The following is a 15,100-nucleotide window of genomic DNA, read 5'->3' as shown; positions in this document are numbered from 1 at the left end:
CTCCCGGTTGCTGTGTGCACTGCTAAGCCCTGACTCACCCATCCACTTCACACATCACATCAGATCAGAGGGTTAGAAGAGCGTTCCAGGTCCTACCAGCCCGCTCGACATTCCTGCTGCTTTGATACTGGGGGGGCTCCCCCGTGTCTGTCCATCATCATCGTCTCCCCTCTCCTCTACCTCCAAACCACCTCAACCCCCCCCACCACCACCACCACCACCACACACACACACACACACACACACACACCACCACCCTCTCTCCCTATCCTCCCCCAGCTCAGAGGAATTCTCCAGCTCTGGACAATGTTTCATTTCTTCACAGGCCACATCTTTGATAGCTTAATGGCCCCCGCAAAAAGGAGAACATTCACTGAGAGACAGGGAGCTTTTAAGTTGCATCACTCATATTTGAGTCATTCAGACTAAGTTTCCCAGACTCACACGGGAGCCTGCTTGTTGCAACGAAACAATGTGGCATACCATGTTCTTTTTGTGGAAGGAGTATGATGTCTCCCTTTCCAATACAATGCTCTATTATACAGTAAGCTCAACTCAATGTACCTTTCACAGGCTGCAGCTAGGAGCACAAGGACAGAGGACAAGGAGGGGGCCGGCCTTGAGCATTGTCCAGCAGCAAGCGACAAACATTTCACACAATCAAGCCATGTGCATGAGGTTGGACTCAGTTCCATCTCCCCATTCACCTCTGATTTACATTGAGCCATGGTAGCTCTGCTCTTTGTCAGTGCCATTTCTCTACCTTTCATTTTGACATCATCACAAGTGTGCACACGGTCGATGCGGCCCTTTGCACTTTGAAGGTCTGTTCATTTTCTAGGCTGAAGGCACAGCACACAGAAAGCGGCCATGCACACACTGATCTTTCCATCAGTAAGACAGTGAGGATTGTGCTGTGCTTGGAGAGGAATGAAAACCTCTCTACCTGAAAGACTTTGCAGTGTGCTGAAACACATGAAAATATTCCTTTGAAATGTTATAAAGATAAAGTAATGACATATAGATTTATTTCAAGTGCCTCTGCTTGGTACAGCTCTTCTAAAGCAAAATCTCAAATGTACTGCTCTTTGCCTTTGCCTTCAAATACCGCAGTTCTGCAGGTGTTCTGTCTTGCCATCTAATTGGGGACTAATCTACTGATGGTTTGTTGAGTGAATGCTTTACACACCTCATAGGGTGAATAACTGGCATCAGGGTCAAAGAAAATAACCGCTATGACAAATATAAACCACATTTACATAGCAAAGAAAACTCCCTCCAAGTGCAGTGGTTGGAGAGTACTATAGAATAAGGTTGAATGAAGTGGCAGTTTCTGAGATGGTGTCAGAGCACAGCTGGAGCACCGCAGCCAGCTACTGACCTTCAGATGCCATTTGAGGGACAAGTCCATGATGCTTCTTTTACAGCCAAAGCCCCCCTTCCCTCTCTCTATCTCTGCCTATAATAGTATGGCTTATAGTCATATAGTCAGCTATAGGACATTTTATGACAGCCATAGCTCTGATTGTGGACCAGGCCAGCGGCAGCAGCAGCACTGGCTGAACACGTAGAACAAGGTGCAGGCTGACCCTGAACCAGCCCCCACGCTATTGGCTCAGCCACGCAGGAGAACAACGAGGGCTGGCAGACAGGCGAGATTATGGCAGGAGAGGTGCGAGTGTGGGTTAATCTCAGGTGTTGTGAGCAGGTTTTAATATAGATGGTCAGCAAGGATGTGATATGGGATAATTGCTTCTAGGGTTGTCACAGATGGTGCTGGTTGATCTGTTAACTACAGCCAGGCCAGAGCTCTGTCAAGGACATTTTTACTGCTCTGATCTTCTTATCTCACTCTCACAATGTCAGTCAGAACTAGTGCTGCAGAGGTATGACTTAATGTGTAGTTCATTTAATTTTCTGTATTATTTTATTTGCTGAATAGTTATATTGTTGTGGCAGCACCATACAAATGTGTATTATGAAATAGCTGATATTCAAATCTAACAAAAGCAGATGTTTTTTTGTATAAAACAATAATTCTAATTTGCTGTACAAAAAATTCTTAAGTCTACACAATAATCTGATCTTAATCTTATTCATACTTTGAATATTCCAATCAACTAATCATAAGCCAGTGATTGTTACAGTTACTGGTTTTCAAAGCTGTGATTTCCTGTACAGAGAGTGAGGTCCAAAATGCCTGAAGGCTGAACGTAGTTGTAAACACACAGAACTGTACTCAGTAAACTGACCACATGTTGTGACTTGTCAGATGTCACACGAATATATCCACTCCAATTTCAGGCTGATAGAGCAGAATTGCAAGGAAATATAAGAGGACATAATCCTACATGTTATAGTAAATGTTTTATGGTTATGGTTGGACAAATCTTTCACTCTAGTAAAGAAAACCACACAGCTTAACTGCAGTTCATCTACCATGATTTGTATATCATATCATCACATCTATATATATTTGTGTGCATGCAAACATTGTTACTGTACATGTTTTTTTTTAATTGCCATAATACAGCAATACACTCACTTACACCAACCAACAGCAGACACGCCTGCACACACAGAAACAAAGAAAGAAAGCAAGAGTGACAGGGAGCAGCAGCAAACTGATAGAGGTCTGTGCTTGCCTCTCATCAGAGCTATTCCAAGCAGCCGCCCTGTCAGAACACGCCCCAGATGAGGTCTCTCAAGGCAGAGAGAGAGCTGTCATAACAGGACGCCTGGAGGGTCGTTCAATCAGACAGACAGCTCTGAGAGGTGTTAGGCACACACACAGGACCTGTCTGTATGTGAGAGGTCCTGGTTATAGCCACAGACTACAGCCATGCTGACAGACAGCCATCATTCAGGGGCCTTTATCTTTCTTTCTCTCTCTGCCTCTTTTCCCCCTCTTTCTTTCTCTTGTTTTCAGCCTCCTCCGCGAGGGCACCAGGCAGGAGGGAGCACCACTGACAGGTTTGCTTAAATATTTATGCTGACAGAGAAAAGACAAGAATGTTATCTCCAACGAAACGTGCTTCCATATCAACACAACTTCTGACTCGCATGAAATATTTGCTTCCTAAAACCTCTCCACCTCCTTTTAGAACTAGTTAAAAAGGTATGTACACCAGCAGAGATTGAAAACCCAGATAAGATGACCCCAAATGTATGTAGCTGCTTTCTTCATTTGTTGTGAATACTAATATAATCTATGTATGTGATAAAATAACTACAAAAATGTCAAGGCAGGAATCATGACACTAATAAAACACACCTCCCAGCCTCTCCCTCCAATCTCATGTAATGATCTGCACAACCCTCACCTTATTCATGTCCTGTTCTTCACTCTTTGAGTTCATTTGGCTATCCACTTACAAAACACAGATGGGCTGGTGTTGTTACAGTGCACTGGGCCCCGGGGATATGTGTGAGAGGGAGGCAGTGCTGTACACAGATGCCACATCTCATGTGATGCACATCCCATTGAAGGAGGGTGGGCAGCTTCCCCAATCAACAGATCACCTTTTCAAACGGCCCTTTGTTTCCCGACCTCCAGCAGCTGGCAGCAATTAGCTGCCAGGACGGGACACAGCAGTCCAGCTTGCCAGTCAGTCCATTACTGTGCAGGCACGGGTGAAACATGGGAGTGGAATCACAGGCACTGGGGGCTGTAAATTAGATCTGTGATGGATGTGGAATCTCTACTCCCAAGTCATGCACACCTAACCTTGTAACTTTTCAAGGCTTGTCATATCCACAGCAGGGCAACACACACATTTAGTCAACCCACACTATGCTAAAGGGGATAATGTGTATACAATAACTGAGATATTAGTCTTCATACACAGCTGTTTTTTTGCTTTGCCAAGTTGGCACAACAGAGGTGATGAGTTCAGTTTACCCAGTGGACTGCCAAGTTTCCCCTTGAAAAGTCTTGTTGCTGACAGCAATAATAAATTGCAATCTGACCAATCAATTGTAGACCAGCTTGAACCCCTTAAGTCCTTAAGAATGAGAGGCTGGGGAAAAAATCAATTTGCAATTTACATCAGGCTGATGTTGAAAACACTAAGAAAGAGACAGCTCCAAGGATCCAAGTATAATTACATCCCAGCCAGTGCAGAGCTGAAGCCCTAATGTTGTCATGGGTTTGATAATCAATGGTACTGAGCAGGACTCACAGTACCTAAACTGCTGTCATTCATGTGCACAGACTGCTCAACACACTGCCAGGTATCACACAAGGGAAATGATTTGTGTCGCATCAACGGGCAGTGAGTGTGTGATGACAACCTCTTAGTGGCCAAGCTTCCTGGGAACATGGCTTCCTGGCTGAAACACAATGGGTCTGGTTGGAAGAGGACACCATTGAGGTTAAGGAGCATATTGAGCCAGTACAGTGACTCAGGTGCCAGAGGCTACTGTCACGTTGTACTTAAGCCAATGGACTCGTGTGGTGAAATCAGATCTGTGGAGGTACTGGGAAGGCGATGGACTGTGAGGCTTTTATTTTATTCCTGTGTACAGACCAGGATGAGGGATGCAGGAATAATTTTCATCCTCTGTCTGTGTCTCATTTGCTCTCACAAACACATGCAGCAAATAAAGAGGGTCTCGACACATTCATGCAAAGAGTGTAGTGCACAGCCAGAGACGGAGCCAAAAGTCATAATGAAAAACAGAAGCAGAGGGAGGTGAATGAATAGTCGTGGTTTCAACTATGTTTTGTTTTCTGGCAGAGACAGAAAAAGGAGCAGGCTCGAAGGGTTAAATGTTGGCAAAAAGCGGGGAGGGGACAAAAGGCCCATTGTAAGTGCCAGAAGTGTCCCCGGAAAGGAGGGGAGAGAAAAGAAAGCCACTGGCTGGTCCCATGGACCTATTGTAAGCGAAGGGGAGTGCAGCCACGCATGACAGATGTCCCTGACCATTGTTTCCCCAGCAGCCTCCTCTCTGCCTCCTGCTCCAGCTCTGGAATTCCATGAGACAGCCTCCGCCTGTGAGAGCCGTTCAACACGCCTCGTCTCTCGCCGAGCGTTCCCCCGCCGCCACCCTGGCTGTGCCGGGCCAGTGGGTGTGTACGAAGACTCTCAAGGTGGTGCTGGAGCTACAATTCTCAAGAGGGACTCTTCGTGGGGTGCCAGAAGTTCTACTCACTAGACACTGCTGTTCCCACCAGCCTTTCATTTATGGTAGCACACATACTAAGACGTGCATGCGAGTGTATAAATACACAGCCATTACTAGAGACAGAGCAGCCTAACTATGCACAAAAAAGAAGTACACAGGTACTACATAAGTCACCAAGACCACTACATGAAATCTGACATTCACCAAGTTAGAAATCAATAAAAAATAAGATCAATTGGATTTGTAATTATCTGAATGGCTTCAAAAAACAGCACTCACATTTTATTTTAAGCCTCAGGGCTGAGAGGCAAAAGCAATTACTAAAGTGTTAAGTGAAACACAGGTGAAAGCTTTTCACAACATGAAGAGTTGAGGTAAGCTGTTTTCACAAAGCAGTGACGTTTTGCCTTCCCCATTCAGCAGCCCACCATGTGGCAGACCTACAGAGGCGGCTTGTCGGGCTGTCAGTCACAGCAACAGTGTGCCAGTGGGAAATGAGCGCAACAATAGCCCTGTCTGGTTAATGGGTGAGAGAAATAGCAGACAATCCTTCATTTCTATGTCTTACCACCACACTGTCTGTTCTCTGTCCTATTCTTCTCTTAGTCTTAACCACATTCTAGCAACACTCGCTTGCTCAGACTCCAATCAGTTACCCCACCCCCGCCTGCCTGTTAACATTCACTTCAAACACACACACTTGCATTCCAATGCAAAAGCATAAGAGAGTGACAGACAGAAAGAAAGATCTCTAAACAGAGTGGAAAATCTGTTTGAAAGCAATGAATGTTTACCAGGTGGATCAATGGCTGGCGGTTAAATCATTTGGTGAATTATAACAGTGTTGAGATGTAGCCGCCGCTTTAATACCCGGGAACTCTCTGCTGTACTGTCTGAAGCCCTGCTGCCCTGACCCCAAACTAAACACTGCATCAGCACAAAACCACCAACTATGCCAATAATGGGAGACACTTGCAGGTCATTATGAACATTAGAAATCCAATTTCCACATATTAAGCAAAACATTCTTCACACTACTTAACACAGATGCTAAACAGCTACATACAGTTATTTTGGGGGGGGGGCATATTTGCCTTTATGTGGAGAGGTGACAGGAAGTGAGGACAGACGACAGACTTGAACAGGAGATGCTCCATGAACAATACCCTGTGCTGTGAAGATGATGGTGGGTATGCTGTACATATGGGAATGTTTGTTTTGAAGTTGCTTAATGTGCCTGAATCAATCCATTGGTTAGTATAAGAAAAGAAAAAATAAAAGAGGTGCTTCGTTCAATTATTTAATTTATATAATTTTATATATCATTATCTAATTATAATATTACATATTTAGTTACAGTGACTTCAGCAGAATTTCCATCTGACTCCTCACCTCTGCTCTCACTGCTGAAAAAAGATCTGTTTGTGTCAGTCCTGTTGTTGCGTAGTCTAACTTTTACTCCCTGGAGCTCTTTGTATTCTCTTTTTCAACTATTTACCAATTATTCATCTCCACTCTTTACTGTCACATTTGGCTCCTGATAAGTGCATGACTGAAACACTGAACACAATACTGGCCTATTTTTCTGTCATGTTAAGAAGGTTTATGTCAACAGTGAAGCAACATTAGTGTCATACATGTTCCCCAACCCACTCATGTTAAGAGCCATGTCTGGTGTCACAGCTGAAAGCTCACAGCCAAAACACAAGGTAGGGATCCGCCCACAAAGAGTATTTATTCTTCCTAACTAGCCTCCATAACCTGGTGGGTTTGACCTTCAGTCCAGTGGTGGAGAAAAGCATGACATATGGCCTAGTCTGCCCATCCATGGGATGACCCTGAGTTGGGCCAGCAGACCCCTGGGTAAAGTCAAATGAATGCATGTAAACATTTAGCCCCCTGCGCACTGTGCCATGATCCCCCGCAAAGGCTTAGGTGACCCCAGTCAACATCAATCACACAGAACACAATAGGAAGAAGCACACGGGGGAAAAACCGGGGTCAACCGCACTTTTAATAAGTAGACACGGATGGCACTGTGGAAGCAGATCGGTCCTGCTCTCCCGACCGTGGGTAAGCTGGGCACTCCTGCCCCCTCAACCGCAAGCGGCAATTATGAGGAACCCTCAATGCATGAGCTTTAGAGATGAGTGGATAATCTACTTGGGCGGATTTAAGACTAATCTGCCATTTCTGCTCTCCAACTCAAATCACAATGGGATACATATAGGGCTTATGCACTGATATGATGATTTCAAAGCATGAACAGAAGGAGGACGATTCACAGAATGGCCAGGGAGTATTTGCAAGGATTTGGCAGGAATATGATATAACAACAAGAAGATAAAATGCTTTTTTGGTTTAGTTTAGATAGCCCAAATGGTCACCACCTCCTACAGGACTACAATTTGTACTATGACAATCCATAACCTCTTTCTTACAGCTTAGCTGAGCTCTATCTCCCAGGAACATGCATCAAGAAAACAGACAGAGAATGGGTGTTTTGACAGCTGCACAGGACAGCATTACCCTATTTCTCTGCCCTCTGAGATAAGAACTATCAGCAGAGTAGAAAATGCAGGAGCTGGTCACGCCTTCCCTGCTGTAACATGCTGCAGTTATGTTGTCATCCTGAGGTTTCTGTCTACCACAGTGGCAGAGCTGCAAACCCACAGAGCTAGTGACAGTTAGCAAACAGTAACTCATGTGATCCTGTCTGGCTGACAGCAGGAGCAGCGAGTCTGTGAAAGCACTGTGTCTGCATGTGCGCCAAGACACGTAATCATACACATGCATTCCCACAGGTATGAAAAAACATACACAAATGACACAGGAGACGATGTGTATCCTCTGATGCGAGCGGCTGTCAGTTAAAATCTCTCGCTCTGACAGTCCTGGCCCCTCATTTCATTACCACTCATCTCTGCCAGACACTTACAATCCCATTACCTGCTAGAGACCAGCTCTGGCCTGAGCCAGTGCTTCTCCACGCACAGACACAAACACATTGATCTAAAAACTGAACCAGCAAACAACAAGGGCAAGAGACAAGCAGTCTTAGATTCACAGCCACACAATCAATAGGGAAGGAAGTGTCAACATCTTCAAAGCAAATCTGAATGAGTTACATCAGTCAAATTTTGTCATCACAGATTACAAGAGGATTTTACTTGTGACTGACCGACAGAGAAAATTACTGAAATATTTTTGGAGTGTTGATGCATGAGGACAAATGACACTGAATGAACTAAATCTCCCCCTGCTCTTATCATGGCAGTCAGATGTTTGAAAATCATATAAAGACTGAATCAATAAGTGAAGCCTCTTAAATTCACTATTAACATAAAAAGCATGAAACTATTCAGAAATATCTTTCTCTTGCTCTTTCTTTAACGCAAGGAAATGACATGAGGCTATGAAAAGGTACGAGGCAATCACTTGGTGGTTGAGGTTTGAGACCACAGTTGTCCACAAGCATCCTCCAAAATCTGCTGAAAATAGACTTCTGCAGCTGCTCCACAACCACACACACCCAAGCTGACATGGTGGTGTAGCAGTCAGCCAGCAGTCAGCTACGCCCCACCACCCCACCCCCCATGGAGACAAGGCCGGGGTCCATGCTGCGGGGCATTGTTCAGTTTTTAAGATCCTGTTATGAGGCAGAACAGAATCAAACTCCTCCTGTTGTGGTCTGAGGAGGCAAGGGACCACCGGGCCTCCCCTCCATTTCATCTGCAGGAAAATGAAAGAGATGGAGGAAAAAGAAAAAAAAGGATATTTTGTAGTACATGAAAGCAAATAATGCACTGAGAGAAAATTCACAGCTAACGTAAGCTGCTGTGCTTATTTTTTTTTTTTCAAGGCTTCCTTTTCATTCCTCCCTCCTCCCCACCCCCCACTACTCACTCGCTCGCTCTCCCTCCTCTGTGGACCGTGGCTGAGCGTCCATGCCCCGAGTGCGCTCGCTGGAGCACAGGGGCCCTGCAAGAATGAGTCTATTCAACAGGCCTTCCTCCAGATGCTCGCCAAAACAGTCCTCCAGGCTACAGCAGGGAGCACAAGAGGGGAAAGAGCAGGAAAGGGAGATAGGAATCGGATAGCCTATCATTAACAGCCCAAATAAATTGAAGGAAAAATCTCAGGCTAAACCACTGCCCTCAGTCGTGATGTTTATAGGTGATAGCCTTATTGTTTTGTCTTTTGTGGTGTTTCAAAGACCTGTTATACTTTGCCAGAGAAGGTGTTTATTGTTACAGATAAACTGTCTAATGTGTAGCATCCACTGTGATTCACAGACGTTGCCCTCAAACCCCTAGCGAGACATGATCTATATAGGAGCACTGTGTGGGAGATTCTCCTCAGTGTAAATCTCACACCTTATATAACATCCACCCTGATGATAGGTACATTATTTTTCTTTTCATTCACATGAACCACATGTCCTAGATTTTAAAACATAATGAGAAACTGGCTGCTACAAAAACTACAGTTACCATCTGAAATAGAGGTAAAGCAAAAAGAAAACTGTCTATCTAATAAATATAAATGTATAGGATCAAGCACAAAATAACACTAAACTCACTGGGAAACTCGATGCTGCACCAAAGACCTCTCCTTTGTACATAGCTTTTAAGTGATGCTTTGTAAAGGAGTGCCCCTGTGTGTACGAGAAGGAGCAGATCAATGCAATATTAATGTATCAATCAGCACCAAGTTATCAAGCAGTACCAGAGAGAACAGCATTGCAGCCCCTGTAAGCATGACCCTCAGCTATATGATCCCTGCACTGAACTCCCTATCTTCTCTTAGTGATAATATATATCGAATATAGACTCAAACATTCATACCCTCCCTCCCTGGGGGTAACGCTGGAGGAGAGTGGTGAGTATGAGTTGGAAGGTAGGTGTGTGTATATTTCTCCAAGGATCCAGCACATTTCTTATGAATTCTAGATTATTGCACCATCCCAACATGCTACCAAAGCTTCTTTGACCACACTGGTAAAACATTTGCTTTATCCATCCTTATGTCAGGCATCTAAAACTCCAATTTACAATCAAGGTCCATACTAAGCAGGTCTTTAGAGTTTTAAGACTGCAGATACAAGGGTAGAATTGCTGTTTTCATTTTGGGACCCACACTGAGGTTGCTTGAAAAAACTGTTAGAAATTCCTCAATAAATACTTGTTAGTTTCCTCTTTAATACAAGTAAATTAAATGTTGAAAATATATCTGCATTCTTGTATGACCCATCTGCAGCTCCCTGCATGCTCTTGAAAAAAAAAAAAAAAACAGATAATTGACAAAGATTTGTCAAGTTGTTAAAATTGTTGGCTTTTAAGAATCTGGAACCTAAAATCTGAACAACAAAAGGTTGACAAACTCACTGCGCTGGAGGTTAAGGCGATGGGACCCTCAGCATAAGACCTCGCTACAGTCCTGTGGTCAAGTCTGACACCTAGTGGCCAAGGCCTGAAAGTACACTACACACAGAAGCTGGAAAACAAGCATGATTACATATATTTAATCAACTACAACTAAATCTTACCTTGAGATGGAAGAGGTCGGGCTTCAAGGTCAGTAAACAGCTGAAGCACCTGCCCTTACAGGCTCCTGTTCAAAGTGAACATTTAAAAATTTATTTAACTTCATACTTCATTGGTTGTGACAGGAACATTTTAAATAATTCATTTTTAAATCATAGTTACAGCTTAATTGTCAGTTTTGAACAGAAAATATAGGCTACACAAGTCAGACATAACTTTATTGTAAAGAAACAATAGAAAATAAATAAATAAATATAGCAAACAACCTTGCTGTGACTCACCTACACCACAAATTTGAAAATGCTAATTTACCACCGTCAAAATATAAATTAACACTGAGCCAGGGTTTATATGGGAACCACTGGTGAAGTGTTAATTTAACACTCTTGAAAGTGTTAATATATTAACACTATCACAGTGTTAACTAACAAACTCCAATAGCATAAAAATATTAACACCACAATGGATGACCGGAACACTAAACTGGTGTTCAAAGTAAAAGGAAAATGTACACTTAACCAGTGTTTACTACTGTTACAGACTACATTGTCCTCTAGGATTAACACTATTAGAGAAATAAATGTTAAATCTGTTAGTGTTACTCTAACACTCCCACCACCAATGTGCAATGATCACTCCAAAAAGAACTGCAATGGAAAAAAATACCTTATTTTTCCTTTAAACAAGGGCTTCACATTCAATTTGACAAGGTGCAGGGCACTCACAAACCTGTGCAATAACCTTGTACAATACTGCCCAAAATATGAGGTAGCTCTTAAGTGCTGTTTACCCTATACAATGCAAAAATGTGATGTAAATACAAAGAAAAATGAGTCTGTACCATAACATATCTGGACATCAAAGAGCTTGAGGTATCTCAAGTCATGGGGTGTAACAACTGAAACATTATGCATATTCTTAACAACATGAAAAGCAAACCAAAAAGTAAAGCTTATGCTGAATAATGCACTAGGTACATCATGCAAGGGTCTACAAATATGACACTTATACATTGTTAAAGAAACAAAGTGCTGAATAACTGCACCACATGCATCACACATACACACGTTGCATGAATACATTGTTTAAGAACTTGACTCTTAGCTGTTCATAGACTTCAGCTTCACCTTTTAACTCTCTTTAGTGGTATCAACATTAATACTACAGGCTGTTGTTGGGAGGAATGTGTACATGTTGTTGAGAGCATCATCGTAACTTACACTGAAAACGAAGTGCCCTTTAGAGAGTTCATCAAAGGCTGCCAATGATGTAGGTCCCTGGCAGGGGATGAGATTCTTGTCACAATGTAGCAAGTACTGATGGCCTGCTTGCCAGTTCCAGAAGCAAGAAGGTATAATAGGTTGGACTTTTTAAAAAGTATGGCTGGCCTGTAATTTAATACCTGGGTGATCCTCTGAGGATTCACCGTTGTTGTGATTCCTGGCAGACCTCCTCAGAGAACTCTGGAGGTGACAGAGATGCACCGGAATTTAAGAGAAGACAAAACAATTAACCTCATTTACAGAATTGCTGTGGATCCGATTTTGAAATCAACCATGCTAGAAACTCTGCCATTATGCTGCCACAGTGATGGAGAACGTCTCTCTCACTAAGTGCTGAGGTTAAAAGACAACATGGGAAATTGTTTAAATCATAAAGTATGATAGCCAGTCAGTCTTTCAGAAATGAATTCCTCAAAACCAGCAGCTTGTAATTTGATGCATTTCTTGCAGTTTAGATACTGCACCTTGATCATCACTTTGCCATCTACAAATGAGCCTGTAAAGAATGAGAAAAAGTCAATGAACTGAATACAGGAAATCAGGCAATGTCCAGAAAAAAGTGACAACAGAATTATTCTCAATTTTAAAACAAGCAATACTAATCTCCATCTGTAAACATCCTAATATTATCCGCTGAGCACACGGTTTCCCACGTCATAATCGCCAGTTAATTAATTCGGTTTGACTACAGCAGTAGTTTATTATAACATTAATGAAAGACAGCGCGCGCTTTTGCAGACAAAAAACACAGGGTCACAGTCATGTCAGTTTACAAAAAGAGTTTTGCTAGCTGACCATTAGGAAGATGAACTGAAACAAACGCTATCCATCAACTTCATCCTCAGTGGACTGTCTGGGCATGCCTGTTTAAAGTTCAAGTACAATGGCGGCCACTCGTTAATATAATAAAAAAGTTTCCTCGTGCATGCAAAAATTAAAATGACAGGCCAACGTGAGCACATTTTAAAGCAAAATGGCAACAGAACGGCAAGCTTTAGTTATGAGACACTCACCAGCTTCTCCTTTTCATGCTCGACGCGAGTGAATGAAAATGGCTGCCTTCAAATTCCCCTCCAAGTGTACCTGCCCAAATACCCGGATGTTCGGGGGAAAAAAAACACTTGTAGGTGTTGAATACCGCAAACTCTGCAATGTCACGCCGACATTGTTATGATTTTTCACCAGTACAGTGCTCTTTCTATCAGAACCAACATCAGTATCTTAACTCTTAACTCTAAAGGGCCCTAACACCAGAATTTTAACTCTGGTGATTTTGCTGTGTAAGAACACATCACTTTCAGGAAGAACAGTGAGGCCATTTCAGCAGTGTGAGCAAAGCCCTGAAGAAGATTAATAGTACCAAAACTCAAAAGCCCCCAGCTGAGCGCCTCTGAGTTGGAGTTTTGCCCAGTGGACGAGAGGGTGTGTTCAGTTATGCTGTGGAGGGCATTTTGCCGGCAAAGTTTGGGTGCACTTGTCTCCTTAGAGGGAAGGGTCACTGAAAATCAATTACTTTTATCCTGTGATTTCTATCCTGATGTAAGTGGTCTCTTCCACGATGGCAACCCGACCCCCCCACACACGTGGTGGCTCAACATCTTACTAGGACACCTTATGTTGGTTTTTCCTTTAATTTGTGTTTGTGATGGTGATTGCCAGTTTGATGTCTGTTTGATCATTTACAAGCTACACAACATGACATGCCTTTGTGCATGTAAGAATTTTCTTGCATGCATGTAAACACATGCCGTTGGGGACAATTTCTGAATTGCTTGATTATCTACAACTACAATATGCTCTGTCTAAATTGTGCACTTAATTTGTAGTTGGTGTTCTTCCCTGGGTCAAATATGGAGAAAACCACATGAGTCAAGGCAAAATTATCTCAAACATGTTTCCTCTGATTTTACAGAAGCATGAAATAAATCTACCCATTTGTTTCATCCATATTTTTTTAGTTTTTATGCTTTCATTAAAAATTCCTACTACATTGCAACGATGAAACAAAATATCAACCCTGGTGTTCTCAAATTAGTTTGTATGAAGTCGTGGAAGACTGTGCTGAATACACTCAGTAGCCTAGATTTCAAATATTAAAGAAATGAACAATACAGTTTAGAAGTAATGTGCTTGCGTCATACACCAGAACAACATTTCCCCACACCTGCTACTGTCTGAGTAAGTCAGAGTGGGCTGTGACCTTTGACCTGTGTGGAGAGTACAAGCCATTCTAGTTCAGATCAGCTTCTATCCAGACCACCGTAATGAGGAAGAGGGTCATCTGATGTGAGAGGTGACCTACATGTCACACTGGGACACCTGCTGTCTTTAGAAAGTGACAGAGAGAATCAGTACTTGTAGTTTAGTGCACTCCGAGTGTATCTTCAAGGTGCTGTTTTAAGGCGCAGAGGAGCTTCTTTTTGGCTTCATCAATATCACACTGCATGTGCACCAGAGAAGCAAGTGCAGCACTTCACTGGAGACGTGTCAAAGTTTCCCTAGGTGAGTTTCAGATCATTCAGACCTGAACCTATCCTAAAAAATACAGTTTTTGTTTGTTTGTTTGTCTTTTCTTTTGTTTTTTTTAATCTAATTTAGCAGGATAAACAATGTATCTGTGTTCTTGGTCATGTGTTGTCTAGGTGACCTGAGGATGAGTCTACTCGTGTGGTTTATGTTGGTCCTATTCCTCTGTCCGAGCAGTAAAGAGATGGTGGTAGATAAAACCAGACCAGCAAGGTGTGTTTGCAGCACTGTTAAATTTTATATTTTATATGGAGATTTTTCATGAAATCAATTTGTTGTAACATGACAGCTTCAGTATTGTTTTGTTAATGTAGCCATTTTTGCTGAAAATAGAATGTTTGATGTCTGGTTGTGAAATATGTATATGAAAAATGCAGCATGATTAGCACTGAAACTGACTGAATATCAGCTCTGCTATTCTTAGATGGCATTCATATCAGATGGAAAAGGGACAAAACATCATCCGAAACCTTAAAAGGCATTCAGACGGGACATTCACCAATGACTTCACCCGCTATCTTGATAAGATTAAGGCTAAAGATTTTGTGGAGTGGCTGGCGAGCACCAAGCGACAAGGGTGAGCTGAAAAGCAACATTTTTACCAAAGCTGCTTCTCTG

General features: G+C 42.7%; 1 non-coding gene across 4 annotated transcripts; it reads right to left on the bottom strand.

The window, feature by feature from the left end:
- Nucleotides 1–253: 253 nt before the first annotated feature.
- Nucleotides 254–13,024, bottom strand: LOC108876511 (fidgetin like 2). 4 transcript variants are annotated; one of them, XR_001960000.2, is made up of 9 exons: nucleotides 12,970–13,024; nucleotides 12,421–12,452; nucleotides 12,076–12,136; nucleotides 11,894–11,950; nucleotides 10,676–10,740; nucleotides 10,515–10,599; nucleotides 9,710–9,784; nucleotides 9,034–9,170; nucleotides 254–8,859 (listed from the first exon to the last, which is right to left on the bottom strand). It is a non-coding gene; the product is annotated as a fidgetin like 2 (transcript). The 4 variants fall into 4 exon arrangements; XR_001959999.2 differs by lacking the exon at nucleotides 9,710–9,784 and having other exon boundaries at nucleotides 10,515–10,610; XR_001959998.2 differs by lacking the exon at nucleotides 9,710–9,784 and having other exon boundaries at nucleotides 12,970–13,023.
- Nucleotides 13,025–15,100: the final 2,076 nt, after the last annotated feature.

The sequence above is a fragment of the Lates calcarifer genome, linkage group LG6 (genome assembly GCF_001640805.2).
Source record: "Lates calcarifer isolate ASB-BC8 linkage group LG6, TLL_Latcal_v3, whole genome shotgun sequence".
Taxonomy (NCBI): Eukaryota; Metazoa; Chordata; class Actinopteri; family Centropomidae; genus Lates; species Lates calcarifer.
This window is presented reverse-complemented; position numbering and strand designations above follow the sequence as displayed.